The sequence below is a fragment of the Sciurus carolinensis genome, chromosome Y (assembly GCF_902686445.1).
Source record: "Sciurus carolinensis chromosome Y, mSciCar1.2, whole genome shotgun sequence".
Classification (NCBI taxonomy): Eukaryota; Metazoa; Chordata; class Mammalia; order Rodentia; family Sciuridae; genus Sciurus; species Sciurus carolinensis.
This window is the reverse complement of record NC_062233.1, coordinates 3,798,290-3,820,331: the sequence shown is the minus strand read 5'-3', so window position 1 is coordinate 3,820,331 and position 22,042 is coordinate 3,798,290. Positions and strand designations below refer to the sequence as shown.

The following is a 22,042-nucleotide window of genomic DNA, read 5'->3' as shown; positions in this document are numbered from 1 at the left end:
ATATATTTATACACAGTCATATATATGTATATATTATTGTGTATATGAAGGTATGTCACTCATAAAATCATAAAACACATTTAAATAATATAAAAATCTTCTTTGGTACTACTGATTGAATAGGGGTGCTCTACCAATGAGCTACATCCCTAGTTTTTTTCAATTCTTTCTTTTTAGATGAGATCATGCCAAGTTGCTTAGGGTCTTGCTAAGTTGCTGAGGTTGGCCTTTAATTTCAGATCTTCCTGACTCAGTCTCTTGAGGCCTGGCATTATAGGCCTGGCACTAAAATAATTTTTTAAATAAAGAAAAACATGTGAGAGCTTTTATATGTAACTGAGGTGACAATTTTATGGAATTTTGTAGAGGCTAAATAAATGTCAAAAATATAGGAAATACTGGAGTCAATCAAACATAGCATTTCTATGTTCATATATGAGTAGTGAAACTTCACATAAAAAAATATATACACAAACACACATATATGTGAAAATACACTCTACAGCATGCACACCTAAAAAGAGCATATAAAAATTTAAATAATGTTAGAATTATTATAGAAGTTATTTTTCTTATTTCAAAACTTTTTATACAAACTCTGTTTTGCTCTTATATATTGTTTCATTTTACATTTTTCTCATAAAACTTTATAACTGTTGCCTGTTATTGTTTTGCAGGAGTACTACTTTACCAGGGCAACCTGTGTTAATTTAATATAAAAAGCCATCACCTCCAGGACAGATAGGACATGATGTTGACTCTCAGTACTAACACTGATCCCAATTATATAAAAAGGGAAACTACAAAATGATAGACATTAAAGCTAAAAACTGTCAAAACACTTAAAGATTAGAGAAGCTTGTCAAGTACATATTTAAAACCAAGATATGGATACCAAAGCCAAGAAGGTCAATATGATAGGCAGCTAATATTTTATACCTTGCCAGTAAGGTCAATTGGAATGCAGGGGATGATGCAACCCCCTCTAAGGGTCTTTAACTGATGAATCAACCAACCTCCCTCTTAGGGGATCAGAAGAACCCTAAAGAAGAGGAAAACAATCAGTGTACTATCTGCAAAGCAAAGGGTCAATGACAAGGGAAATGTCCCTAATTTTTTCAAGGTAAGCTACTTGTAGTCACCAAGGTCCTGATGCATCCTGGCAGATGGCATGACTGGTAAAAGAAGGATAAAAGAGACAAGAGGTTTCTCACACATTCTCAAAAGTTATTTACTTGGTCCTAAACAATTGGAAGGAAAGAATAACAAATTCAGAGGAATACAGTATATTTAAAAGTCACTGGTTCTCTTCAGTGTAATTTGAGATGAATATGTCGGTCAATCCTATCAAAAGCAAGTAAAACCAAGAGGTTATTTTGCAGAAGCATCTGCCAATGACTATCACAAAAGAATCTTCCAAAGTTAGAAATTTAAAAATCCTGAGTAACTTTGAGCCTTATCTTACATACCTAAATGTCTTCTTAAACTCCTACATAGAATAACTTAATCTGTTAATTATCTAGTTCCCAAATTTAACCCTCACAGGTCTCAAACACAACGTGGCATATAGTAGTCCTAACTAACTTTATCATGAGAGCCCTAATGATATAGATTTAGACCTCTTCATTTAATGAGATCTCTCTCATTCAATAAGAACCCTAATGAAAATGTTGTTTTACTCAAATAAGATTGCATTAGATGTCATAACAGTTCATGGGTGATACTAGTATCATTATGAAACAATTTGGCTCATGTTTCTTAAATGTTATATCATCTTCTCTCATTAATCAATGCCACGTTTGACTCTATCTTAAACTGTAAAGAGTTAGTGTTTTCATGGTTTTAAAAGGATGAATAAAGTACCTACTGATAATTTCTGTGCTATTTCAAAAAGTGGTTTCTACTTGCTAAATACTGGGTTAACATGATCCCTGTTCTATTAATCCAGTAGCCCATCAATGCCACCATGGAACTCTGAATCACTCTGATGATAAAGTACACTAATTGCCCATCACCCATCCTGACAGGGAACAAGGCCTTTGGGTCTCTTTTTCCCACACACCATCCTCTCTCAGCAGGAAGAAAAAAAAACAAAAAACAAACAAACAAAAAAAACCTAAGTGTTCTGCAACAATTTAGCAACTCCAGTACTTGAGTGGGTAATAACAGCTGTCAGACACCTGAACCGCAGGAACCTATAATAAAAGGAGGGTTCTAAAAAACAAGGCCTAATATAATGACCTACACATATTTCTTTTTGAAGGTCAATTAGCCTGAGGCCACTCTGGCCCTGACTGGCTTATGTCAATAATATATGCCACATTTTTCAGCAAACAACCTATTATCTACAGAAGAAATGCAGTCCCAGATGTTCCCACCTGCTGAAAAAAATAAGTTGCCTTAAAGGGGGACCTTTGTGATCTTCATAGAGACCAGTTTCCACGACTCAGGTATACAGAATAATTCTAAAGTAAAGGTCTCCAACCTGAGTTACAGAAGTCAATTAGATAAAATGATAAGTATATGACTCATAGGATAATTCCTTCTCCCATCTCCACAACTTCCTTCAAATATTACTCCCAATTTGTATCAGTCTACTCATCCTCTCTTCAACTTTCTTGTAAGGTCATTCCCAGCATTTAGTTGCAGTCAGTCCTGTTAATGGCTAGAAGTAATCTTCTGCCTTCAGATATACACTCAAATACAGATAAGGGACACTTTTGTCTTTCCAGAGTGTCCAAGGCATGTCAGATAGTGTGGCATCTATTCCTTCAGAGAAATATTAGTATCTCCCCAAATACTTCACTTTCTCACAACAATGATGCAATAGATGAAACAAGGGAGTTGAGTCTGGGAATCAGCAATCATATCCCCTTCAAGTATATGCAGACATACATGACCCAAACACATAGCCCAGGTAAGCCTTCTATCATAGTACAATCCATTATAAAGTTTGGTCTTAGGCAGGAAAAAAGATGTAGGCTGCCCAAATCTTTGTTCTGTACGTAGGTAAACTCAGACAAAATAACAACTGATACAGTTGTGTTGGCAAATGATGAGGAGGCTCCAGAATTTTACTCAGATTATTCAGTGACCCTATTAACAGAAGAAGAAACACCACCACTTTGTGACTATGTACCTGTTAACTGTAGTGTACGTGGACATCATCAAAGGAAGAAGGCGGACAAATTACTTACCAAAGACTGTTAAGATTCTTAGACCAACTTAGATCTTGTCATCAATATTTATTAAATATAAACATGTGACTTGACCTCTTGGGTATTTCCTGAAGACCCTGGAATAGTATGTAATTAGATATAGGGTGAAAATGGAAGAACTTTTCAAAATGAAACTTCACAACATTGTGCTTTCAAACTCCTGTATCCTATCTAGCATGAAAAATGTATATTTGAAAACAGGTGACTTGAGTGATGCTGAGAGTCTTTCAGGTCACTATCAGAGTGCAGTCTAGCCTGAATGGGTGCCATCCAAATAGAACCACCTTGCTTTGTGGTATGGTTTAGCTATAAGGTGTCCCTCAAAAGCTCACATGTGAGACATTCAAGAAAGTTCAGAGGAGGAAATGATTGGGTTGTGAGAGCCTTAATCCAGTCAGTGAATCAATCTGTTGGGATTAACTGAGTGGTAACTGGAGTCAGGTGGGGTGTGGCTAGAAGGAGTAGTTCATTGGGAGCATGGCTATTGGTTATATTTTTATATCTGTATATGACCCCATCCAATGCCTCTTGTTCAAAAAGATTTTCTACTTAACTCTTGCCCTACTACAAAATTTCTAGTTCCTTCCTAAAATTGTAATGAACCTATATCTCACCCCTATGATTTTTTTCCAATACTGAAGATATCTTTTGATAGAAAAAACAAAAGAACATCTGAAAGAATTGTGATCAATCATTTCACAGATTGGACAGAATAAACATAGGTTATAAAATTTCCTTTTGAAATCTGAGAATGAAATTCAAAAGTTTATGTAATGTTCTAGTAATAATCATTGAAAAAGACAATTTAAAGAACTGAGATCATAGTAAGCAGTAGGCAGAAATAAAGTTTGTTCTCTCATAATCATTTCATTGTGTAATTAAAGAAAACCCTCAGCAAATGTTTTAATAACTTCATCTTGTTTTTATAAGTATGAACCAATGTATTTTTCCTAACATCCCAAAAATAAATCAACCTTACTCATCTTTTAAATTTACGTAAAACATAGTAGGACATTCCTATTCAAAAATCTGTCAGGATTAACTAGCTAATACATACTAGATTTCATTTTGCAACTGATAGGGGATGTGTTTGTGTATGCATGTAAGAAATTGCATGAATTCCACAGACACGCAAGTTAAAACATCCCACTAAGTAATAAAATAAGGTAATTTTTAAACAGCACTTCTAAGCATTTTGTTATCTTACTGGCAGAGAAACTGGAAAAACTGTGACTATTATGTAATTTCTGTTATCATATATTTGTTGATCAACTATATATTTTCTGTGAAGTATCTGTTCAGTACCTTAGCCCATTTATTGATTGGTAATATGTGGACTTTTTTTTTTGGTGCTTTCTGAATTCATTAGATATCCTAGAGATTAATGCTTTATTTGAGGTGCATGGGGTAAGGATTTTCTCCAAATTTGTAGGATCTCTCTTCACTTTAATTATTTTTTCTTTTGCTGAGAAGAAGCTTTTTAGTTTGAATCCATCCCATTTATTGATTATTGATATAACTTCTTGAGCTTTAGGGGTCTTGTTAAGGAAGTCAGGTCCTAATCCAACATGGTAATGATTTGGACCAGTAGTTGCAGGGTCTTTGTTCTAGTGCCTAGGTCTTTGATTCACAGTGAGTTGAGCTTTGTGCAGGGTGAGAGATAAGGGTTTAATTTCATTTTGATACATGTAATTTTTCCATTTTTCCCAGCACCATTTGCTGAATAAGCTATCTTTTCTCCAGTGAATGTTTTTGACCCTTTAAAGCGCTAAGAAATACCTGTATTTATGTGAGTTTGTCTCTGTCTCTTCTATTCTGTACCACTGTGGTCTACATGTTTGTTTTGGTACCAATACTATGCTGTTTTTATTACTAACAAATAACTCAATCGATAAATGGGCTAAGGAACTGAACAGATATTTGACAGAAGAATATATATAATCAATCAACAAATAAATGAAAAAATGTTAACATCTCTAGCAATTAAAAAAATGTAAATTAAAACTAAGATTTTCATCTCACTCCAATCAGAATGGAAATTATCAAGAATAAAAGCAATAATAAATATTGCTGAGGATGTGAGGAAAAGGTACACTCACACATTGCTTGTGGGACTACAGATTATTGCAACCACTCTGGAAAGCAGTATGGAGATTCCTTAGAAAACCTGCAATGGAACCACTTGACTCAGCTATTCTACTCCTCAGTTTATACCCAAAGGACTTAAAATCAACACACTACCGTGACACATCCACATCATAATTCATAGCAGTTCAATTTGCAATAGCTATATTATGGAACCAACCTAGATGCCCTTCAACAGATGAATGGATAAAAAAAATATGAAACACACAAACACACAGACACACACACATATGATAGAATGTTATTCAGTTTTAAAGAAGAATGAAATTCTGGCATTTGCTGGTAAATGGATGGAAATGGAGAATATCATAAGTGAAATAAGCCAAACACAAAAAACCAAAGATCAAATGTTTTCTCTGATATGCAGGTGCTATTTCACAATAAGTGAGGTGGAGGATAGGGAAGAATAGGGCTACTTTAGGTTAGGAAGAGGGGAGTGAAGGGAGGGGAAGGAGTATGGGAGTAGGAAACAGACATGATGACCTCTTGTACAAGTATGACTGCATGACCATGTGATCCTGCAACATGTACAATCAGAAAAATGAGAGATGACCCTCCATTTACGTATGATCTATCAAAAGGCATACATGCATTCTGCTGTCATGTACAACTAATTAGAACAAATAAAATTTAAAAATAAAAAATGTATTGTGCCCTGCCCTATCATACTCCCTAATTCTCTTTGTATATTAAAGATGGGGAACTCTCTTGAAATGATCACTGTTCCTGAGTTGACTAGAATCTGCATACAGTTCAGTAGTGATATACCTGTATCTGTCCTCCGCATAACCCGCTGAATTTTTAACTCTCTTTTCCAGCTTAGATAGTTTTGGTTTCAGAACTTTACTGTTTGATTCTGCCACATCAGCTCCACCTTTGGTATAGGTTGGGGTGGTGTTTCAACTCTGAAAGGCACTGCCCAAACAACATCATTTGGTATCATCTTGGGTTTTAACTAAAGTTATAACAGGGTCATAACATCCCAGAGTTGGCTCCAGGAATATAGTTGAGTGTGGGCCCACTTTGTTCTCTCTGTTCATGCTGAAATACTCTCCCTGTTAGACTGGTTGCCCTGGAAACTGAAAGAATCAGTATCAAGGAAGTCATCAATGAGTCCCATCTCCTCTCTCAGAATGATAAAACTGTGGTGTTGCTGTAAGACCAGATTATTTGGTTGTTAGTCACGCACAAAGCTTTGGTCAGCATTATCAGCTTTGAAGTCAGGTTTGAACACATTTACCATGGTTTTAGCATTTGATTTTTTTAGAAGTTGTACATGAATAGACTCATAGCTTTTGACAACATTTTTTTCTTGATTGCAGTTGAGATTCAGGCTCTGGTTCTTGGTAGACACTGCTCATTGTAACTTAATAATGTTAGCTTCTAACATCTCAGAAAACTGATTTAACATTGTGTCTTCACAGATGGATCTCTCAAACAACTGTGACTGGGACCCCCTGTTTGGTTTCTCCTCTTTAGCGATCTCTGTGGGTGAATGTAATATCAACATAGTAGGTACCATACCCAAACCTAGGACAATGTGGTAAGTCACATTCTCTGGTTAAACTATACCCAGTCCAGACTTTGGAGCAAGTTTCCCAGGAAACAAACTGTCATGGGATGAAAAAAATTGGTAGATGGGAGAGTGGTGAACTGAATGGATTTATATCAATTATCACATGTTCTGTGAGTAATGGAGGAAACTCCTGCAATGGAGAACTGGTAAGGACCTGAATATTTCCTCTGGAGATGGAAATTTTGAGCTTTGAAACTTATTTGCTTTGAAACGTGGTTCTGGGTTCCTGGCTTTGACACTGGTACTGCTTGTCCTGCCTGTGTGTTTGTATGCATGATTAAAAGTCTGGTTCACCTGCTGAATAACAGATAGTGTGGAAACCATAGCATTAGCAGGAACTAACATAGAAGGTGAGCATCCTATACTAAACAATGACCATGAAATATTGGTAATATCAGTATCTGTGTTACCCATGCAGGGACATGATGAACTCGGCTGCTTGGGAATCACCCACTCCATCACCTTGTTTTTCAGTGACATGTTTTTAATATGGTTTCCTTCATTCAGTCTTGGCCCAGGCACCATCAAGTTTGAGGGACAAGTATAATCAATTTAAGATCTATAGGTAGCTCAGATATTTCTGGAGGAAATAACACTTCCTGCAGAATTTCACAAAATGGCACTAAGTAACTTTTTGTCATTTTGTGAATCTAGACCACATGAGTTCTTTCCTATGTTGACAGCAGGGGAAGAATCTATATCTATATCTTGTTTAGAAGACAATACTAGTGGCTTATCTGTGATATCTTTGGGAAATATTTGCTTATTTGCTTCAATAAAGGAGGGAGGAGGCAACCATCTTTTTTTTTTTTTTTTTTTAATCTCTTGGACCATTGTTTTCTAGGAATTCCCAGGTACAGGATGGTCTTGTCCCTGCTCTTCCACATATTTAAGAATTCTTGCTATGGGAGAGGCTGGGCATGGGGAACTTGCTGCTGACTCTTTAATGAATTCAACAGATGACCAAGGGAGAGGTGGAGAGTTTTGCGTCTTGCTTGTGAAATTCACAGTGGGTGGCTAAAGTGGGTTAGGTGGAAAAGCAGACAGAAGGTAAAGGCTGAGGGGAGAAGTGACAACATAAGAATTGTCTCCCCTATTGGGCCACAAGAGCCTGTCTTGACAGAGGGCACCTTATGCTGTTAACTGTTAATGCATTTTGAGATAGGCATGGGAAGTGCTGGAGTTCTCAGGATTGATGTCCATTTTCCCTGGGAGACTTTTGAGTGAGCAGATGCTTAAGGTGCTTAAAATGTTGAGGGCTTCTTGGACAAATTTAAGGATGATGGGATGCAGGGACTGACCCAGTGAGGTAGCAAAAGGTAAATGGAGTTCTCTCCATCAAAACAAATTGAAGAATAAAGTGGCTGAGCCAAACCGAAGGACTGCTGATGTAAGAAGGCATTGCACATGTTCTGTGAACACTTACTTGGTAGGCTGGAGAAAGTGTGGGTGATTGAAGTAACCTCCTCTATGTAAGGATTTACTCAATGCAGCTGTGGGTAACTAGTAATAGTGATGATAAGAGGAGTACATTTGCCAGTATAAGGCCTGTCTAAGCTTAGGGTTTCCTCTGCAACCACTGAATCTTTTTGTATTCCAAGTAGTAGGCTATATATAGCACTGGAGTCATCTTGGAGTTCTCCAGAGTTGGTGGAAGATGAGACTCCATTGTTTCAGGGATATTTGGTTTGAACTGTGTGGCTGGATTACTTCTCAAGAAGACATAAAAACATTGGGAGTACTTGTAGAAATTTCCTGATCCTCTTCTGAATCCAGTACAGAATACATGATGTTTTATGAAACCCAGGGCCCATCCTAGTTCAGGCCAGCATGGTCAGCAGTTCCAGATCAAGGATCTGATGAACTTTACTTGCATCCGCTTTTGTAGAAAACAAACAGAAAAGAACCAGCAACTACTTCAACATGATATAACCCTAACATCTGAAAGAAATAGCTGAAGATGAATTAAAAAGAAAGTATCCACAGGGTCTCTTTTTCCCCCTAATCCAAACTCTTTCTAAAGGCAGTGTCATATGTTTTTCTTCACATTTCTGGTATTTGAATTCTACAAGCTCACAGACAGACATTTATACTTTGAGACCGAATGGTTATTAAGTCATTTATTAACTCTGGAAATGTCACCTTCTTTGCAAAAATTCTTTGCTGGAAATGGAGACACAAGTCTAATATTCTCAGTACCAGCCTCAAAAGCATACAGGGTATGCTCCAAGTCTTTTGGCATTGAGTTGGGATGTTTGGTTTGTTTTTCCTGGGAGAAAAAAATACGTTATTTAACTGAACAGGAAACAATTTGGGGAGGGAGAGAAACGAAAGAAAATTTAGTCTGCCCCATTTCTAAATCAATATAGGGGGAGTAAAATTATGGGTAATCTTTGAATTTGTCTTCTAAGTGTCTCAAGAGGCAGCAGCATGTTTAATGTTTCCCTGGACATATAAGCTCTGGAAGCCAAAAAGTTAGCTAGCTGGGAGCACTGAGACAGAAGGTATATTATGCATTTGGCACCCATATCTTGGTAATAACTAGGGGACAGTGACATTTGGAGAAGCAATCTAAATGAGTGTACTTCCAAAAGATGGGGACCACATCCTGTACCAAAGACTTTACCCTTAAGCCTACTTATTATCCTGTTTATAAGCTCTTTAACATGATACAAATAAAAGCATAATTGATTACTGATTATTAACACTTAAGATATCACATCAACAGAAGCCATCAGTCACCCACAACTTTATGGTCAGGGGTTCCTTCCACTTAGTTTCAGTATGGTTTTTGAAACACAAACCCATTTACAGGATTTTTTTTTTCTGTTTAAAAGGACATAGCCATATCATGAAATCAATCCTCACTTAATCCATATATTACAAATCTTTCCAGAATACAACAGACTTTAAAAAGTACATATTATAGCTGCCATAATAAAACACCTCTGTGACCCATATTAAAACTGTATCTAAATGATAGTTCAAGTAGAAAAGGCAAACCATTTTTACTGCAACTCTGTTCACAATTGCTAAGAATGGAATCAACCTTAGTTTTCCTCAAATGACAAACAGATTTAAAAAGTGTGATATATACATATTGTATAGATTCAGTTTCATCTGACTGTATCCTTCTTGAGTTTATCTGCTGTTATTGCCCCTGAGTAACACCAGTTGGTCCCTCCTACAGAGTTTCCCAGTAAACCACAAAGAGACAAAAACATTGAGAGATGAAATCAGAATCTGGGCCTTGGCATCAGAATGTAATTGACTTTTCCTTATAAGCTTCAGATACACTACGTATCCTCTAGATTGGAGGAATCATTTTTTTTCCTGAAAAACTTAAATGCCCCTACTTCTGACCCAGATCATAGTAATCTAAATGGTTTTGCTGCTGTCCAGAACAATGTTTCTGTCACTTAAATTGTATTCTGGGCATTTCTTAATTTGTCTTTCTCTTCTGTGGTCTCTCAGCATCTTGGGACCAGTCCTCATACACTAAATCAGGCCATTCCAAGAAACTACATAATGAAATATCATTTCATTCACCAAAGGAATGATATTATGTCATGTGCAGAAACATACAGAGTATTAAGTGAAATTAAATAATCTAGTCACAGAAAAATAAACATACATGTCTCTAATTTATGGAAGCCCAAAAGATGTTCTTTTAAAAGTGCTCAGTAGAACAGTGGTTATCAGAGGTTAGTGAAGGCAAAGAGAAGAAGATAGAGATTGAGTAATCAACATGCACAAAATAACAAAAGAAATACTTTCTGCTATTTATCGCGTTCCCTCTGCCTGCAGAGAGAGACACGACACACTGGTTCTTCGTTAGAGCTCTTTATTGTTCTTCTTTTCTTCTTCATTCTTTGTTTTTCTGTTCTTCTTCTAACAAGGAAGTCACGGTCATTATATATGAATCATGAGCCAATCAGGTTACAGAGCATGTGGGGAGAGCCAATCAGGTTACAGAGCATGTGGGGAGAGCATGATTACTATATAGAATACACTAGGGGCATGAAGAGAGCACGCAGCGAGTACGAGTCACCTCGTCCAATCAGGTCAACTTCCTTAAGCAGTGTCAGCTGTTTGTTGCAAACCAGGCCGCCCCGGCTCAGTGCCAGGCGCCATATTGAAGTCCCTGAAATGTTGCAAACCAGGCCGCCCCAGCTCAGTGCCAGGCTAGGTTGGGGTCCGCGAACCCCGACAGCTCCCCCTTTCTTTTATTAAAAGAAAAGGCTTGAGACCGTGCCTGTCTTAGGTTGAGGGGTCCAGCACATGTCCTTACCCGTCATCAAAGACTGTAGAGCATGCTACAGCTTCTGTCTTAGATTGGTACATGGCCACCTCCTACATTACCCGTCTTTGACTACCAGTCCAGCATACTCAGCCATACTTGAGGGGAACTGTCAGCCTCTAAGGCTGTCATGACTTGTTGAAGGATGATTTGATCTCTCTGTTGGGTGGCTCGTAATTGATAAATTAAGCAAATGAGATATAAAACACCTAAAATATTAGTCCTAGGGAGCTAAGGACTGCCCATTGTTTTACAAAACCTAGAGCAGTAGAGAACCATTTGACCATTTCAGATATAGGTGCCACATTTACCCTGGTGGTATTGATTCTCATAATTTCAGCTCTTAGTTGAGAGGTTAAATTGTCAAACCCATATGACCAAGTACAAGTAAGATAGTGAGAAAGATTTCTAGACAACATAGCTGCATGGCTATCATTATAAAAAGTGATAGGGGTAACACAAACTGCTCTTAGAGAGTAAATACACCCAAGTCCCAAAAGTTCTTGTAAAATGTCCACTTGTTCTTGCAGTAGGTCCACCCGTTGGTTAACCAGCAGAATTCCAGCTTTAAATGACCATTTAGAGTCTCTTGAGTTTGCAGGGCAGTGGCTGTATTTTCAGCTAGGTTATTGAGTTCTTTTGCTGTGGGTATTGATGTAGCTAATGAAACCGCTGCTGCAGTCATGGCTGTTGCAGAGAGTGCCACTGCAGTGATTATTGCTGTGGTGATGCCAAAATCTCTTTTGTTTCTTAATAATAGTACTGGTAGTTCTGTATCTATAACAGAGACTGGGACTGGTAGGAAGGTAGGAATAGGCATTAAGACTGCTCGTGAGAACCTAGAAGCATTCCAACATTGAGAGAGAAGTTTGGAGAATAGCAGCTTGATAAATACCCTGCTTTAAAACTTGTATACTTGGAAAATATGAATACATTTAATATACAAGGAGTGACCATTTCACAATTACCTTGACACTTTAATCTTACCAAATTTAGTTTTTAAAGAAAAATTTAGACTCTGTAACATAGTACAATACTCTTAACAGTTGTTTAACCATAATTGTATAAACCCCAATTTTTAAGACTAATTGTTCTAAAGAATAAAACTTAATAGACACAAAGTTAAGAGTAAATTAGTGTTTCTAAGAAATCCTTGTCATTTTACCATGTCATTTTACCATGTAGATTAAACTTTGGTTTATATCAGAACATTAGTATTTCACCTTAGGAAAAACCTTAAATAGCTTTGGCTGTTTCACATACATACAACCAACTTAGTTTCACACAAACATGTTGAAACTTGCCCTTTACTTACATAGACTTTCTTAGCACTTACTTAGACCCTCATGTATTTCATCACACAAGCACTTTCTTACCCAGAAACATTTTCTTTTCCCTTTTACTAAATATATTTCCATACCCAGACCCTTTTATTTTCTCTTTCCTTTCTGTTGACCCCTTTTTGTTCACATTCTGAAACAACTCTTATGAAATTTCTGAATTTAGATAAAGTGCTCTATTTTAATAAGATTAAATATTTTGTTGTTTATAGTACTCTAATTGAAACACAGTTGAAACTTTTGGGACCCTTTGTATATAGAATTGTACTTGTTAAGACATAACTCTTAGTAACCTTGTGTTTAGTTTAGTGATGACACAAAGCAAGTTTAAACCCTTTTTATTTACCAACCTATGAAAACACCAATAATGTTTAAGTATGATACTCCATGGAATTTAAGGAGTTAAGAGTACTTGATGTTATTTAACAATTAGCATTTTAACTTTGCAAATTAATCAGATGTCTCTACAAACACATTTGAGTAATCCCATATATGTTAACTCTAATTCACTTATTCTGTAAAAACCAAGAAAGCAGGCAGGTGTCCTGAACAGTATTTGCTGTCTCTTTCCTGTTGAAGAAAAGTCCTAGAAACAATTGATATTAGACATTGTTTAACATCAACATTCCATTAGTTTGACCACCTAGAGACTTGTAAGTTATTTTTAAAGACATTTCACTTTTATTAGTTTACTCAATTTAAATTGAACCCTTTTAAATCACGTGAATAAAAGTATTTGGATCCATTTTTAAATTTTAATTTTAGGAGCGCTCAGTTTTGACACAGACAAAACATGACACCAGACAGCACGACATAGAAATAACACAAAATCAAAGGCCTTGTAACTTTATAGGTGAATCTCCATTGCAATGTAACAGATGTTCAAAAACTTTAGTTGAATAAAAAATAAAACTGATCAAAAAAAAAATCATTAACCTAGGTATGCAGGATGAAAATTATGAGCTCAAAAATACAGCATTAAAGAAAAACAAAACAAAACAAGAATCCTGGAAAATGAGTTAGTTCTGTGTAGCAACCCAGAAGTTTAAAACAGACACCCTTTTGTTTTCTTTCTCTTATCTTCAGGTTACCCCCCTTTCCCGCTGAGACTGTTGCAGTTTACATTCCAATGCAGGCTTCAGCAAGGCCAGGCAAGGTGGAGGGAGGATCACCCAGGACCTTTTAACCCTTTTTCTTCCTGGTTGAGAAATCAGGTTAGGTTTGAATGCAGAAAATCACAAAACATTATTTCTTACTACTTTTGAGGAATGGAGCTGCTGAGCTCTCTGCCTAGGGGGAGGACTGCTTCAAGGACACGGGTATTCCTTCCCTAGGTGGCCATGGAGCTGCGTGGAAGGGATCAGGAGGGGGGCCTTTTTCTGTCTCTTGTGATAGTTTCTCTTGATTCAACAAGCCCTCATTTAAAAACCGAGGGGCTTTATCTTCTACAGTTTTTAAAAACTTCCTAGCTGAGGAAACCTTTAAAGGTGCTCCATTAGCCTTTAATAAAGCCTTTAATAGTCCTTCCATGCGAACTCTAGACACCTCAGAACCCATGATTAATTTGCCCCCTTTCGAGTGCCACTTTCACTTTAATACTTTTAATGTGGACCGCTTTTCACTTAGTCCAGGGTGTAGCCGCCTTTTGCGTGCTACTTTCACTTTAATACTTTTAATGTGCCACTTTCACTTTAACCGGACCGCTTTCCGCGTGTCCCCGGACCAACTTCCGTGAGTCCTGATAGTCGCTTTACCGCGATCTTTAACCGGACCACATTCCGCGTGTCCCGGGACCACCTTCCGTGTGTCCTGATAGTCGCTTTACCGCGAACTTTAAGGCTACCTTTATTACTCCTATTTTATTATTTACAATAGACAAACTGGTTAACATTAATCTCTAAAACTTACCTAGGTAGTTGCTGCTGGTTTGTTGATTCCCAGGTTTCGGCACCACTTATCGCGTTCCCTCTGCCCGCAGAGAGAGACACGACACACTGGTTCTTTGTCAGAGCTCTTTATTGTTCTTCTTTTCTTCTTCATTCTTTGTTTTTCTGTTCTTCCTCTAACAAGGAAGTCACGGTCATTATATATGAATCATGAGCCAATCAGGTTACAGAGCATGTGGGGAGAGCCAGTCAGGTTACAGAGCATGTGGGGAGAGCATGATTACTATATAGAATACACTAGGGGCATGAAGAGAGCACGCAGCGAGTACGAGTCACCTCGTCCAATCAGGTCAACTTCCTTAAGCAGTGTCAGCTGTTTGTTGCAAACCAGGCCGCCCCGGCTCAGTGCCAGGCGCCATATTGAAGTCCCTGAAATGTTGCAAACCAGGCCGCCCCAGCTCAGTGCCAGGCTAGGTTGGGGTCCGCGAACCCCAACAGCTATTAAGACTACAGCGAAGTATAACTGTATTCAAAAATCCTGCAAATTTCCAAATAATTTGAAGAGATATTTCTAATGTTTTCACTACCAGGAATTGATAAATGACTGAAGCAATGAATATACTTGACCATTGTACAATATATACAACTGTTGAAATATCCAAATGTACCCCAAGTATAAGTATTATGATGCTAAGTATTAAGATGTATAAGTATTATGTGTCAATTAAAAATAATATAAGGGCTGGGGAGATAGCTCAGTTGGTAGAGTGCTTGCCTTGTAAGCATAGGCCCTGGGTTCAATCCCCAGCACTGAAAAAAAAAAAAAAATATATATATATATATATATATATATATATATATATAAAACTTTAAAAAACAGTCAAATTTTATTACATGAACTACAGGTCTCTGCACAGTGAAGGAAACAAACAAATTTAAAGGGCTTGAAGTGTGAGAATATATTCAGAAGTCATGCATCTGATTTTTGAGTTAAAATATATATAATTAAATCAATGTAAAGACAACAGATTAAAAACTTTACTTAAATGTGTAAATCCTAAACAGACATTTCTCAATGGAAGACAGATGCACAATGGCAAACAGGTATGTGAAAATGCTCAAAATCACTAATCAGAGAAATGCAAATCAAAAGAACACATGTCACTTCACCTTGGTAAGAATCCTATTAAGAAAACAAAACAAAAATGTAAAAAATCTGGTAAAGACGTGAAGAAAGGGAACACTACACACTACTGATATGAGAGTTAATAAGTACAGACATTATGGGAAAAAAGTAGGATACCCCTCAAAAGAATTAAAAATGCAACTACCATATGATAAAGCACAGTCATTTCTTAGAATATATCCCAAAAATATAATCAGGAAGGAAAGATACATATATTTTACTGTGTTATATCAAACATAAGTATTAACAATATGCAGGGCATGAAATTCACCTAAGCCTAAGTAACCATTAATGAATGACTGCATAGAGTAAATGAGATAAATATAAATAAATATTGCTCAGTCCTAAAAAATGAAGAAACACTGTCTTTTGAGGTGACGTAGGTAAACATGGAGAATATAATATTAGAGAAATAAGTGAGGTACAGAAAGGCAATGAATGGTTACACTTTTTTGTGGAATCTAAACAAGTTGAACTTATAGAAGCTAAGAGTGGAATGCTGTTTACTAAAAACTGGAGAACTTCAAGAAGGGGAAAGTAAGTAGGAGATATTGGCCAAATGTTACAAAGTTTCAGTCATAGAAGATTAATCATTTCTGGAAATATGTTACAACTTAGTAAATACAGATGCTCTTTGACTAATGATAGGTGTATATCCCAAAGAATCCATTGGTAATTGAAAATATAATTCAAAATCACTTACTATTCATATCCTATAAGTCAGAAGAAACACAGTACTGCACAAAGTACATGTATTCAAACTGAATAGGAACTGAATCCTAGAGCTTATAATACTAGAGAGTACTGTACTTCTCACTCTAGCAACAGAAAAGTAAAAAATCAGAGTATAGTCTCAATTCAGTGTATATCACATTCTTACACTAAAAAAAAAAAAAATCCTGGTATGAAACCATACCAGTCAGAAACTGTCATTTAAAAACTGCCACCAATAAATATTAAAGAATTTCACCAAAAAAATGTTTACCAGAGGAGATGGTGAAATATATCAAATAGCTCAAGAATTTCACAATACATATATATCAAAACATCACACTGTACAATAAAAAATTTTATACTTTTGTTCATTTAAAATCAATAAACATTACAATGATATGAAACTTTTATACACTAAAACACAAATAAATAACAACCTACAGAATGGGAGATAATTAAAACCATACTTACTAATATTTATAATGAGTAAATTCTCATAATATACAAAGAAGTTCTAAAAACTCAACAACCAAACAACCCAATTCAAAAATGGCCAAAGGAAATAAAAATGTATTCTTTAGAGATATGTAAATAACTGTCAAGGAAATGAAAAGTTGTTAAAAAATCACAAGCATGAAGAAGATGCAAACCAAAACCACAATGAGACTGTTGAAGCATTTTCCTTCCAAGAATATGCCAAATCCTGCCTCTAGGTAGATTAGAGGGATATTAAACTGATCCAGTCAAGTAGGATTCTCTAGTCCCATCCTTCATTAGAGAACTGTCTTCAAGCTCAGGGTCCTTTCTGGACACCAAATACTCCATGAGGGCTGGTTGGCTGCCACAATTTGCTACCACCTCCCACTGAATCTGTGCATCAATGTCCAGAGGAAAAGTAAATGTTTCTACTTAAGAAGTGGCAGGGACTATAAGACCTTTTGGAAACAAGGGAAAATTCTTAGAAGACTAGTTTTAAATCCACATAGAAACTGTGTAATTTCTGGTCATAAATGTTTCTATTCTTTAAATCAGTTACATGTTGTAGACCCGTTTTACACATACACTGTATACCCACCAAATCTAAGCTTTGGACCTCAAATAGGCTAATAAGCTTCTTGACATCTGGGGGCAAACAAAACCCAAATAATAAGGAAAACCCAACCTCAGTTCATTCAAAATTGTGTAATGTACACTAACAAAGTTAAGAGAATAAAACTCAGTTATACACACACACACATGCATATACACACAATCAAATATCAATTCACATAGGTAAGATGATCACTTTCCAAAAGAAAGAACACAGAAAATAACAGGTATTGGCAAGGAAATTTTAAAAAGTGTTACATATTATGTATTGCTAAGTGTGTAGAGGGGAGTGAGGGAGTAGAAAGGGATTTGAGGTAGAAAGGATAGTAGAGTGAAACAGACAATAATACCTCATATACATATATGACTGCTTGACCAGTGTGATTCTGCAATATGTACAATCAGAAAAATGAGAGATTATACTTCATTTATGTATGATTTATCAAAATGTATAAATGCATTCTACTGTAAAAAAATTTTTGAACATGTATGTAATTGATAACTGTTTCAAATATGTAAACCAAAAGTTCACTGAACTATAAAAAAATTTGTTATATTATCCTGAAATTAGACAAATTCAAAATACCTCAATTAAGACATGCTAAGAAAAAGTATTAGCAAAAGTAGAAAATATGAATAACAAAATTAATGTTTCAATTTTAATTAACATCCAATAAATTCTGCATCCTAGATTCATGCAAAAAAATAGAAATACACATTTTTTTCTCCATATTTTGGAAATCAATCCTATACTATGCCATAAAGCAAGCCTTATCTCATATAATAGGTATTATTCAGATGTAAACCAATTCCTTTTACTCAGCTAGTCATTCACGTTTGTTATTATTTAAGATATGTGTATTTCTTGCTACTGAAAATGTTAAAGAAGGCACTTTCAAAAAGGGAAGGGTTCATGGGACCCTATTGTCAAAAAGGTACAAAAATTTTTAATGAAACAAATCATAATTTCCAGTACACACACAGAAAAAGAGTATATGATGGTACAGATGCTATTTAAAAGTCCTCAATGTTGCTGAAAAAGTTAAAAATAGATTTCTCCAATTCTGGATATATATCTAGTCTATGAAGACAACTAGCTGAAAACTGGCCAATGGGATTGGCAGTCTGCTGATCTACAGGTCTTTTTAATGTCCCCAGGGGAGATAATCAATATGTACTGAAACATAAAATTGACAATTTGTCAATTTGTCAATTTTTTCAGCAAGTCCAGCTGAACACAAGATGTGGGAGGTTAGAGAACTGGATAGGAAGTGCTATGACTTAGTCCAGAGCAGTTTGGTGCCTACAGCAGAATTCCTCTCCAAAACAGATTCCCATGGGCACAGCAATGACCCTCATGCCCAGAGTCCACAGTTTCCCTTCACATATTTTTTCTTTATGAGCCCAGTACTAAAGACTCAATTTGGATCCAGGAAAAGAGACTGTGGCATAGATCAATCACAGAACACACTTCTTTTGGTGGATTGAGACTCACTGTGGGTTTCCAGATTACCTAGTAATCCCAGAACTGGAAAGGATGAGGACTGTGTTGACATTGTGATTTACACATTTTTGAAATAGCAAACTGATATACAGGTAGAAAAGTTAAATATGAAGGACCCCAAACAATCAGGTCACAGCCTCTGTCCACAGAGACATTCAAAGGACATACCCACATAGGATTGAATGTTGATGTGTCCCCTTTCCTGATTCCAAACTGCAAGTCCCTGAAAGAAATCTCTCCACTTTAACTACTTCAACAGGAAGAATTTTTTTCTATACATTTTGATTTAGGTTTTCATTTTATTTGTATTTGTGTGTGTGTGTGTGTGTGTGTGTGTGTGTTTGTTTATTTTGATTTTTCCATTGTTTTCTATTATAACTTTTATATAATTTCATATATTTTTAAGTTTGTGGATTCAATTTACTTTTTTCTTCTATCTTTTATCATTTATCTTCTTTCTGATTTTGTATTTACCCCTTCTAGGAATAGAAGGAATCTATTCTACATCATAAATGCTATAACTGATGAACACAACATCAACATCATACTGAAGGAGACTAACTGAAAGCATTTTCTGTAAAATATGAAACAAGCAAAGGTTAGTAACTCTCACCATTATTCAATATAGTACTTAAAATTTTAGCCAAGGGACTGAAGTAATATGAATACAAATAGCAAAGGGAAAATTAAAATTATTCCTCGTTTCAGATGATAGACTTCTATCCTTAGAAGACAAAAAAAGTCTTCATCAAAAGACTTATAACAGCTTTTTTTCAAGATGGCGGACTAGAGGGCGGCTGCATTTCATGTTGCTCCAGGACTCAAGATTCAAAAGAGGATAGTGAGGGACTTGGGACCAACTCAAAGCCGCCGGGTGAGTTTCTCCCATTGGGGAGGCGTCCTGGATGGGGCGGTAGCCCCGGAACGCAGGGAACTTTGTGAAGTAGAGTAGATCGGCAAGACCGCCTCAACTCGCTGGAGCGGTAAACACGGACAGCGGGGAACGTTGCAGAGGAGGCCGGGCAGCACAACGCTTGGTTTCAGAGCAGTCTGCTGGGGCTTCGGCGGCTGCCAGAGGAAGAGATGGGTGATGAGCTATTTGGACTCAGCAACTGCCTGAACAACGGGGGTGGGGGGCTGTCCTGAGGAGGTGGAGGTTCACAGTGAGTTGCTTGGTCTCCAAGCGCCCACACAGAACACCGGGTGGCTGCCTGGGGGAAGAGGAAAGTGGCGGGTCACTGGGGCTTGGAGCATATGTACGAGGCTCCAAGTGGCTGCTCAGAGGAGGGGTCGCATAGCGAGACCTCCCCATCGGGTGAGTCTTCCCCATTGGGTGAGGTTTTCCCACAAGGACGGTAAAACCAGAGACACAGGCCCAAACAGGCCTTGCCTCAGCCCACAGCCAAGTTCCCCTTTGGATGACCATTGGTCAACAAGTGGAGGCACCTCTGCCCACTAGTAGGGAATATACCCCACCTGAGGGTCACCACCCCTAGAGAGGCAGCTACCTAGGGGAACACCGAAGTATCAACTTCCTCTAAGACTTCAGGCTACTGAAGGATAAGAGGGGATATGCTAGCAATCTTCAGGGACATTATAAGTCAATAGAGGAAATCTGGAACATCTCAGCAGTCCACTGATACCTGAACGAAATGAGAAAACAAGGGAAGAAAATGCCTCATACTAGTCTGGATGTTACATCAATAAAATCCAATGACAGCATGGCAGAAGAAAAGTCAGAAAGGGAGTTCAGAATGTACATAATTACCATGATAAGGGAAGCAAACAATGAAATGAAAGAGCAAATACAGGCATTGAATGTGAAAGACCCCAGCTCCATGCCTTGAACCCTGAGTCGGGGCTAAGCCCCGCTCCCGTCCTTGACGGATAAGGTCTCCAGGCAACCGCACATACCTCGGACAAATATCTCTTGGCAACCTTGGTGGGCACGGGGGCCCAGCAGTCCTGTTTGTTCTTGAGACAGTTAGCAGCACAGATACCACCCTGCTCTCAACAGCACGCCCTGCCTGGAGGCCGTTACACTGATAAACGGGAACTGAGAAAGAACAGGACGGTTGGGAAAGTACAGAATATCGAGTCAAAACAGGAACTGATAAGCAGGAAACAACCTAGGTGACCTATGTGCTGGATTCAAAATAGCCAATAAGAAACCTGTTGCTTACCGCGCGCGAAACCTGCCCCTTCACCCTATAAAAATCCTGTACCCCAAAGCCCGGTGTGCCAGTTTACCAAAGCTCCGGCTGAGGTTTTGCTGAGCACCCGCAGGCGCCTGTGTATCAATAAACAGCCTCTTGCTATTGCAGCCAGTGTCTTCGCGTGATCTTCCTTGGACAGGGGGACAGAGGGTCTTTCATCTGGAGGTCCCACCGAGACTTGTGTTCTTGCTGCCCTGAATCCCTGCCCGAGGAACTTCTGGAAGAACTACTGGGAGGTAAGTTTGCCAGCTCGAGCTCCTTGTCGTGTTGTCATATTTCTTGAATCTCTGCATGTCTGTTTCCATGTCTCTTGAGCGCAGCATTAGTATGATCACGCGTGGTCACTTTGTACTTTGGGCAGCCCAAGAAGGAGTTGACGAACTCAGACTTCTCCCCTGCCACCCTGGGAGACGTCCCAGGGGACCTAGTACCCGATTCTTCGGGATTTGTTTTTTGGCCGGAGGGACTTACGCTCTCCGACACCACTTGGTACTTTCGGTTTGGTACTTTCGGTTTGTGCCGAAGACGCGCAGCGTTTGTGATTTGTGATCTGTTGTCTTGTCTTTGTTCTCTTGTGCCTGTTCCTTAACTTCCTTTCCGCTAGCGAGACTGAAATGGGGCAATCCATGGTAACCCCCCTGAGTCTCACCCTCGACCATTGGCAAAACGTCCAAAACCGTGCCAGCAACTTGTCAGTCGAGGTCAGAAAGAAGAAGTTGGTAACCCTCTGCACCTCTGAATGGCCAACCTTCAATGTAGGCTGGCCCAAAGGAGGGTCTTTCATCTTGGTGGAGATGCCAGGGAGAGATTTACGCCAAGGTAAGTAAGCTTCTCTCTCCCACGCCCCCCTCCCAACAGCCCTGAAGGG

The 22,042-nt window shown here is 37.8% G+C and overlaps 1 pseudogene; it reads right to left on the bottom strand.

The window, feature by feature from the left end:
- Nucleotides 1-21,802, bottom strand: part of LOC124973016 (BCL-6 corepressor-like) — a 92,259-nt pseudogene extending 70,457 nt beyond the window's left edge.
- Nucleotides 21,803-22,042: the final 240 nt, after the last annotated feature.